Below are 10,738 nucleotides of genomic sequence, written 5' to 3' on the forward strand. Positions count from 1 at the left end.
AAGCCTTGATGATATCATCATCACCTTACTGAAGCCTTGATGATATCATCATCACCTTACTGAATCCTTGATGATATCATCATCACCTTACTGAAGCCTTGATGATATCATCATCACCTTACTGAAGCCTTGATGATATTTTCATCACCGTACTGAAGCCTTGATGATATCATCATCACCTTACTGAAGCCTTGATGATATCATCATCACCTTACTGAAGCCTTGATGATATCATCATCACCTTACTGAAGCCTTGATGATATCATCATCACCTTACTGGAGCCTTGATGATATCATCATCACCTTACTGAAGCCTTGATGATATCATCATCACCTTACTGAAGCCTTGATGATATCATCATCACCTTACTGAAGCCTTGATGATATCATCATCACCTTACTGGAGACTTGTTGATATCCTCATTACCTTACTGAAGTTTCACAACATATACTCACTGATTTCATTACTCTATAAACAGGTTTATCACGGCGGGGAAGAGTTAAACTAGTAAGAATTACATAGCACCTGTACATGGGAGATGTTTAGGTTCGATCCATGGAGAGGATGGTATCAACTAACCAACCAACACGATCTTCTCCACTTCTACTCTCACCACGACACCAAAACTAAACGTGGTGTAATTATAGTTTTTTTCCTGCGTGCACTCATAATCTGCAGCAATGAGTTTCTTGAGAAAGACTTACTGAACAAGTATTTTCTAAGCTTCACTAATCTCTTTACTTTATTAGAGACTGCAGACGACGGGCATTAAACATCTTCAACACACCCAGAGAAGACACTGCCGAGAGGAGATACATGGTCCTCCCCACCAACTCCAGTGCCAAAAACGTTTTCAATATCTTTTCCAATACCTCATTCCAGGCATCTACCTCCAGAACCATCACCATCAAGGACATTACCAGTAACAGACAGGACAAGCTTCAATCCTCTGCAGGGGTATACACAATCCCTTGTAATGACTGCAGCAAATTATACGTGGGCGAAACATCCAGTGATCTCCAAACACGTATTTCAGAACACCAGTACACAAGCAGATCTGACGATTCAAGGAATGCCTGTGTTCAACACCGAAATTCACACAACCATTTAATCAACTACAGAAACTCAAGACTTATCGCCAGAGAAGACAACACTCAATACCGAGGAATCCTGGAATTCTCACTTATCTGTATATCCAACAACTTCAACCAGAACAACGGCTTCTATAACATAGCTGAACCTCTTGCCAAGAAATTTCTTCATCGCTATCCTACACTGAACATAAGAATGGAAGAACACTGCAGAAGGTCTACTCATATACTTGTCCAATCTCTAGGACCCAAGGTCCTAGCCTCTATCACCCTACTCGGAAGATTGTCAGATGCAGCATTCTTCACCTGACTCCATCCTATAAATACTCACATACCTTTCACCCAGGTAAATCTGTCTGTGACTTGATAAAACCCACTGTGTGGGCGAAACATTGCCAATAAAGAATCACATTACACTGTTTATGTGTTTATTTTTCCATTGGCGTTAGTGGTGTCGTAAATGCCTTTCAGTGGAACCAGCGTTTCTTTCCTCATCCACAATGTTCATGAAACAGATTTCACTATGCATTCTTACCGGGTTAATGAACGGGAGTATTGAGAGAGGTTCAGCCCAGAGAGAGATCTGTGAGGCAGTGTTGACACAACGAGTGACTGTCTGGCACTGCTGAGTTAATGGTGACACGACTGGATCTCCCTTGTCTACGTGTGTCACAGCGTCTTATAGTGCGTCACAGTGTGCCAGTGCGTCACAGTGTATCACACTGCGTCACAGTGTGTCGCAATGCGTCACATTGTGTCACAGTGCCGTCATTCATCCACACAGCAGGAGTTCATTGCCACGTTCTCTGATATCAGATCTTCGTAAGTGGGTAAAATCGTCTCTAAATGTTATGTGATAATTCTCCGAGTTAATAATCTAGCAGGAGTTGTGGTGTTTATTATTGTATTTGACAGTAATGAGACGGTTTGGTGTGTTTATGTTTTGTTTACAAGTCACGTGATTTGTTATTTATCGCATCGCGAGCGCTCGTTATCGCATGCACGCAGTTCTACGTGCACGCACGGAGACGCATGGTACGTGATACCCCCCTGGTAGACTTTTTATATATATATCAGGAAGAAATAAGGTGATAGCAGTGATCCTTGGGAACCCCACTCGTTTCCGTCTCTCCAATTTCTGATGTCTCATCCCTTACTGTTATCTGCCAAACAGGCTCTTCAGCGAGTCAGGAACTACCTGAATGGCAGAATGCAGAGAGTATCAGTAAGGAATCAGGTATCAGGATGAGGGTGAGTACTTGGGCAGTTCTTGTGAAATATCTTGAATATGTTTCTTATACCCATGGTGTGGGTGGTAGTCACACCATACCCATGGTGTGGGTGGTAGTCACACCATACCCATGGTGTGGGTGGTAGTCACACCATACCCATGGTGTGGGTGGTAGTCACACCATACCCATGGTGTGGGTGGTAGTCACACCATACCCATGGTGTGGGTGGTAGTCACACCATACCCATGGTGTGGGTGGTAGTCACACCATACCCATGGTGTGGGTGGTAGTCACACCATACCCATGGTGTGGGTGGTAGTCACTCCATACCCATGGTGTGGGTGGTAGTCACTCCATATCCATGGTGTGGGTGGTAGTCACTCCATATCCATGGTGTGGGTGGTAGTCACACCATACCCATGGTGTGGGTGGTAGTCACACCATACCCATGGTGTGGGTGGTAGTCACACCATACCCATGGTGTGGGTGGTAGTCACACCATACCCATGGTGTGGGTGGTAGTCACACCATACCCATGGTGTGGGTGGTAGTCACACCATACCCATGGTGTGGGTGGTAGTCACACCATACCCATGGTGTGGGTGGTAGTCACACCATACCCATGGTGTGGGTGGTAGTCACACCATACCCATGGTGTGGGTGGTAGTCACACCATACCCATGGTGTGGGTGGTAGTCACACCATACCCATGGTGTGGGTGGTAGTCACTCCATACCCATGGTGTGGGTGGTAGTCACTCCATATCCATGGTGTGGGTGGTAGTCACACCATACCCATGGTGTGGGTGGTAGTCACACCATACCCATGGTGTGGGTGGTAGTCACACCATACCCATGGTGTGGGTGGTAGTCGCTCCATACCCATGGTGTGGGTGGTAGTCGCTCCATACCCATGGTGTGGGTGGTAGTCACACCATACCCATGGTGTGGGTGGTAGTCACACCATATCCATGGTGTGGGTGGTAGTCACACCATACCCATGGTGTGGGTGATAGTCACACCATACCCATGGTGTGGGTGGTAGTCACACCATACCCATGGTGTGGGTGGTAGTCACTCCATACCCATGATGTGGGTGGTAGTCACTCCATACCCATGGTGTGGGTGGTAGTCACACCATACCCATGGTGTGGGTGGTAGTCACACCATACCCATGGTGTGGGTGGTAGTCACACCATACCCATGGTGTGGGTGGTAGCCTCACCATACCCATAGTGTGGGTGTTAATCACACCATACCCATGATGTGGGTGGTAGTCGCACCATACCCATGATGTGGGTGGTAGTCACACCATACCCATGGTGTGGGTGGTAGTCACTCCATACCCATGGTGTGGGTGGTAGTCACACCATACCCATGGTGTGGGTGGTAGTCACTCCATACCCATGGTGTGGGTGGTAGTCACACCATACCCATGGTGTGGGTGGTAGTCGCTCCATACCCATGATGTGGGTGGTAGTCACTCCATACCCATGGTGTGGGTGGTAGTCACACCATACCCATGGTGTGGGTGGTAGTCACACCATACCCATGGTGTGGGTGGTAGTCGCAAAATACCCATGATGTGGGTGGTAGTCACACCTTACCCATGGTGTGAGTGGTAGTCACACCATACCCATGGTGTGAGTGGTAGTCGCACCATACCCATGATGTGGGTGGTAGTCACACCATACCCATGGTGTGGGTGGTAGTCACACCATACCCATGATGTGGGTGGTAGTCACTTCATACCCATGGTGTGGGTGGTAGTCGCACCATACCCACGATGTGGGTGGTAGTCGCACCATACCTATGATGTGGGAGGTAGTCACACCATACCCATGGTGTAGGTGGTAGTCTCACCATACCCATGGTGTGGGTGGTAGTCACACCATACCCATGGTGTGGGTGGCAGTCACACCATACCCATGGTGTGGGTGGTAGTCACACCATACCCATGGTGTGGGTGGTAGTCACACCATACCTATGATGTGGGAGGTAGTCACACCATACCCATGGTGTAGGTGGTAGTCTCACCATACCCATGGTGTGGGTGGTAGTCACACCATACCCATGGTGTGGGTGGTAGTCACACCATACCCAACTAATGAGCGATTCTGTGACATACAGGCCAGCCCGCCCCCCCCACGTCCCCGTTAAGATAAGGTAAGATAAGATTTCGTTCGGATTTTTAACCTCGGAGGGTTAGCCACCCAGGATAACCCAAGAAAGTCATCGATGACTGTCTAACTTATTTTCATTGTGGTCCTCAATCTTGTCCCCCAGGATGCCACCCACACCAGTCTACTAACACCCAGATACCTATTTGCTGCTAGGTGAACAAGACAACATGTGTAAGGAAACGTGTCGAAATGTTGCCACCTGCCGGGAATCGAACCCGGGCCCTCCGTGTGTGAAGCGGGAGCTTCAGCCACCAGGCCACTGGGCCTGTTCTTTCTGTAGCATCTGAATAAATTATAACCTGGAATCCATATTCCGTCGTCAAAGTGATCCTTTGTGTGAGTCTCTGTGAAAGCCACAAACATTGCATTTGACTCTGTGATCAGTCCACTGATGAAAGGTATTTTGTTATTTATTGCTGGCTATAGACCTTGTATATCTGTAAATACAAATGATGTAGCATTAATGGTATGTAGGGAGACTTTATTTAATACTGATATCTGTTATTCTGGAGTGGAGGCCACTGACTGTGCCTCCACTAAAGTAGCAATCCGAGGTGGTGTGTATTTTTGTCATTTCTTGCCATTTTATTTATTTTCTGGCACTAAAAAATCTCTTTATGTGGAGTAGTTGTAACTACCCTGGTTTGTTTTCCATGGTCTGTGTGATCTATATATCCTTGTCCCCTTTAAATGGTGCATTGTCTTTTATGGACTGAAGAATAACACATTCCAGGGTGAAACAGGTTACAAAAAGAAGAATTACATTCTCCTTTGGTCATGACGTCGCGGTCTTTTATGGGATGGTCAAAAATTGTATATCCCACCTGTTTTTTTTTTTAGATATTCCAAGGCTACAGATACCCAAGGCATAAAATTTGCACAGACTGGATTTCTGTTTGCCAGGCTCTTTTTGTTGCTGGGTTACCTACTGGTGCAGTTTTTCCTGACTCCCCACTATCTGCAACACCTGTAGTAGTTGTTACAGGTAATATGTCAACCCACATCACCTGAAGCATCAGCCTTGATTTTTCCATCTCCAGCAGTATTGCTATTTTGCATTTCTGGATCTTGTTATTATTATAATCAAGGGGGAGCACGAAACCCATAGGATTATGTAGTGCCTGTGGGGAAGATGTGGAAGGTTTTCAAGCTTAATTCAGGGAACTGGAGCACAGATCCAATTCCCTAGATCAAGAGCCCCTCACCAGCATCAAGGAACCTTCTTTGAGGGGTCTGAATCTTGTATTTCATGGTCATTTCCTGTTACTACAAAACCAGCACCACTAACTCCATCTGGTGCACTGTCTTACATTTCTATATATTTACAGGTACTGTCTTCCAGGCAGCACCAGGGATGACAGCCCCAGCTGACCCACTTTTCCAGCTGTCATACAATGCCGTCATATTATCCAAAAAGGATATGCTATTCGTGTTTCTGTCTTTTATAGAAAATAAAATGTTCTTCCATAGACATCTTCTCTTGGATATTTGCACAAGTAATACAACTCCTTCGTATCGCAAATATCACATACAACCCAAGCGAAACTTTGCTCGGTATTATTCTTGCAGCTTCCACAGGTCTTCACGATGGTAATTTTTTCAGTGTTAGATACATATATGTTTTTATAGTTTCGGTGGCACAAACGTCAAGTTTACTCCTGGTATACTTGACAGATCACCTAGGTAGGCCAGCTGGTGTAAAAGTCTACTGTAAAAGTTATTTTAATGCCAGAAGTTTTCTGTAAAAGTATTTGACTTGTTTGATGGGTGAACTGGTGACCGCTGAAGCTTCCACAACCTGATGATTTGATACTAGTATATATCACTAGTATATATCACTAGTATTTATCACGAGTATATATCACGAGTATATATCACGAGTATATATCACCAGTATATATCACCAGTACATATATCTGTGGAGACAAAGAACTTTGTGGAAGCAAAGAGGGAATGTATGAGAGTATAGTTGTACCAACACTCTTATATGGGTGATGAATGTTGCAGCGAGGAGAAGGCTGGAGGCAGTGGAGATGTCATGTCTGAAGTGTGAATATAATGCAGAGAATTCGTAGTTTGGAAGTTAGGAGGAGGTGCGGGATTACCAAAACTATTATCCAGAGAGCTGAGGAGGCCATACCACGGGCGGGATTGAACCCGCGGTCAGAGAGTCTCAAAACTCCAGACCGTTGCAGGGTTGTTGAGGTGGTTCGGACATGTAGAGAGAATGGAACAAAACAGAATGACTTCGAGAGTTCATAAATCTGTAGTGGAGGGAAGGCGGGGTAGGGGTCGGCCTAGGAAGAGTTGGAGGGAGGGAGTAAAGGTTTTGTGTGCGAGGGGCTTGGACTTCCAGCAAGCATGCGTGAGTGTGCTAGATAGGAGCGAATGGAGACAAATGGGTTTAGGACTTCACGTGCTGTTGGAGTGTAAGCAAAGTAACATTTATGAAGGGGTTCAGGGAAACCGGCAGGCCGGACTTGAGTCCTGGAGATGGGAAGTACAGTGCCTGCACTCTGAAGGAGGGGTGTTAATGTTGCAGTTTAAAAACTGTAGTGTAAAGCACCCTTCTGGCAAGACAGTGATGGAGTGAATGATGGTGAAAGTTTTTCTTTTTCGGGCCACCCTGCCTTGGTGGGAGACGGTCGATGTGTTAATATAAAAATAAAAAAATATATATATCACCAGTATATATCACCAGTATATATCACCAGTATATATCACCAGTATATATCACCAGTATATATCACCAGTATATATCACCAGTATATATCACCAGTATATATCACCAGTATATATCACCAGTATATATCACAAGTATATATCACCAGTATATATCACCAATATATATCACCAGTATATATCACCAGTATATACCATCAGTATATATCACCAGTATATATCACCAGTATATATCACCAGTATATATCACCAGAATATATCACCAGTATATATCACCAGTATATATCACCAGTATATAGCACCAGTATATATCACCAGTATATATCACCAGTATATATCACCAGTATATATCACCAGTATATATCACCAGTATGTATCACCAGTATATATCACCAGTATATATCACAAGTATATATCACCAGTATATATCACCAGTATATATCACCAGTATATATCACCAGTATATATCACCAATATATATCACCAGTATATATCACCAGTATATATCACCAATATATATCACCAATATATATCACCAGTATATATCACCAGTATATATCACCAGTATATATCACCAGTATATATCACCAGTATATATCACCAGTATATATCACCAGTATATATCACCAGTATATATCACCAGTATATATCACCAATATATATCACCAATATATATCACCAGTATATATCACCAGTATATACCACCAGTATATATCACCAGTATATATCACCAGTATATATCACCAGTATATATCACCAGTATGTATCACCAGTATATATCACAAGTATATATCACAAGTATATATCACTATACTCCACTTTTCTTTGATATTATTTTTTCCTGTGTTTCTTGACAGATCTCAGGTATGTTACCTGGCGAAAAAGTTTGTAATTAAAAGAAACGGTGAAAGTTTACTAGAAGAAAGTATTTAAGTTGTGTGTTGAGGATGCTGGTGACTGCTGGCACCACTTTAACAACCTTGGTGACCTCACGTTGCTATATATATCAATATAATCAATTTTTCCGAGATCTTTTTCTCCACCACACCAATTACTATGTTATCACTATTGTTAATTGTGGTATAACAACCGGTGTTGATTACGTCTTTACGTCATTACTATTGCTCTCTCTGTATTTGACTGAAGACGCCTGCTGTATAGGCTATACGTTTCAACAGTAAAGAAACCCACCTGTTGCACATGTGTTTTAATCTTCAACTTGTCGGTATTTTGTACAATTTTCAACATCTGGTTGCTTAGTTAAGTTTGTTTAGGTTCGTGGGTAGCATCAAGGTCATATATGTAGATGAGGAATAAGAGTGGGCCAAGGACGCTACCCTGAGGCAACCCTATTACTGATAATGTTTATTAATGAGGTAGTACTATTGACAGTTACTTGTTCGTGTCTCTTAGTGTGGTAAGATTCTATGTGAGATAACTTCTAATACCCTAATGTTCGAGCGTCAGCAACGAGATGTTGTGGTCTAGTAACAAGATGTGGTCTAGCAACGAGATGTTGTGGTCTAGCAACTAGATGTTGTGGTCTAGCAACGAGATATTGTGGTCTAGCAACGAGATGTTGTGGTCTAGTAACTAGATGTTGTGGTCTAGTAACAAGATGTGGTCTAGCAACGAGATGTTGTGGTCTAGCAACTAGATGTTGTGGTCTAGCAACTAGATGTTGTGGTCTAGCAACGAGATGTTGTGGTCTAGCAACGAGATATTGTGGTCTAGCAACTAGATGTTGTGGTCTAGCAACTAGATGTTGTGGTCTAGCAACGAGATGTTGTGGTCTAGCAACGAGATGTTGTGGTCTAGCAACGAGATGTTGTGGTCTAGCAACGAGATGTTGTGGTCTAGCAACTAGATGTGGTCTAGCAACGAGATGTTGTGGTCTAGCAACTAGATGTTGTGGTCTAGCAACGAGATGTTGTGGTCTAGCAACGAGATATTGTGGTCTAGCAACGAGATGTTGTGGTCTAGCAACTAGATGTTGTGGTCTAGCAACTAGATGTTGTGGTCTAGCAACGAGATGTTGTGGTCTAGCAACACGATGTTGTGGTCTACAACGAGATGTTGTGGTATAGCAACGAGATGTTGTGGTCTAGCAACGAGATATTGTGGTCTAGCAACGAGATGTTGTGGTCTAGCAACTAGATGTTGTGGTCTAGCAACACGATGTTGTGGTCTAGAACGAGATGTTGTGGTATAGCAACGAGATGTTGTGGTCTAGCAACGAGATGTTGTGGTCTAGCAACGAGATGTTGTGGTCTAGCAACGAGATGTTGTGGTCTGTCAACTAGATGTTGTGGTCTAGCAACTAGATGTTGTGGTCTAGCAACTAGATGTTGTGGTCTAGCAACACGATGCTGTGGTCTAGCAACGAGATGTTGTGGTATAGCAACGAGATGTTGTGGTCTAGCAACGAGATATTGTGGTCTAGCAACGAGATGTTGTGGTCTAGCAACTAGATGTTGTGGTCTAGCAACACGATGTTGTGGTCTAGAACGAGATGTTGTGGTATAGCAACGAGATGTTGTGGTCTAGCAACACGATGCTGTGCTCTAGCAACGAGATGTTGTGGTCTAGCAACGAGATATTGTGGTCTAGCAACGAGATGTTGTGGTCTAGCAACTAGATGTTGTGGTCTAGCAACTAGATGTTGTGGTCTAGCAACACGATGTTGTGGTCTAGCAACGAGATGTTGTGGTATAGCAACGAGATGTTGTGGTCTAGCAACGAGATGTTGTGGTCTAGCAACGAGATGTTGTGGTCTAGCAACGAGATGTTGTGGTCTGTCAACTAGATGTTGTGGTCTAGCAACTAGATGTTGTGGTTTAGCAACTAGATGTTGTGGTCTAGCAACACGATGCTGTGGTCTAGCAACGAGATGTTGTGGACTAGCAACAAGATGTGGTCTAGCAACGAGATGTTGTCTAGCAACGAGATGTTGTGGTCTAGCAACGAGATGTTGTGGTCTAGCAACGAGATGTTGTTGTCTAGCAACGAGATGTTGTGGTCTAGCAACGAGATGTTGTTGTCTAGCAACGAGATGTTGTTGTCTAGCAACGAGATGTTGTTGTCTAGCAACGAGATGGTGTGGTATAGCAACGAGATGTTGTTGTCTAGCAACGAGATGTTGTGGTCTAGCAACGAGATGTTGTTGTCTAGCAACGAGATGTTGTGGCCTAGCAACAAGATGTGGTCTAGCAACGAGATGTTGTGGTCTAGCAACGAGATGTTGTGGTCTAGCAACGAGATGTTGAGGTCTAGCAACGAGATGCTGTGGTCTAGCAACGAGATGTTGTGATCTAGCAACGAGATGTTGTGGTCTAGCAACAAGATGTGGTCTAGCAACGAGATGTTGTGGTCTAGCAACGAGATGTTGTGGTCTAGCAACGAGATGTTGTGGTCTAGAAACGAGATGTTGTGGTCTAGCAACGAGATGTTGTGGTATAGCAACGAGATGTTGTGGTCTAGAAACGATATGTTGTGGTCTAGCAACGAGATGTTGTGGTCTAGCAACGAGATGTTGTGGTCTAGCAACGAG

The sequence above is a fragment of the Cherax quadricarinatus genome, chromosome 88 (assembly GCF_038502225.1).
Source record: "Cherax quadricarinatus isolate ZL_2023a chromosome 88, ASM3850222v1, whole genome shotgun sequence".
NCBI classification, from domain to species: Eukaryota; Metazoa; Arthropoda; class Malacostraca; order Decapoda; family Parastacidae; genus Cherax; species Cherax quadricarinatus.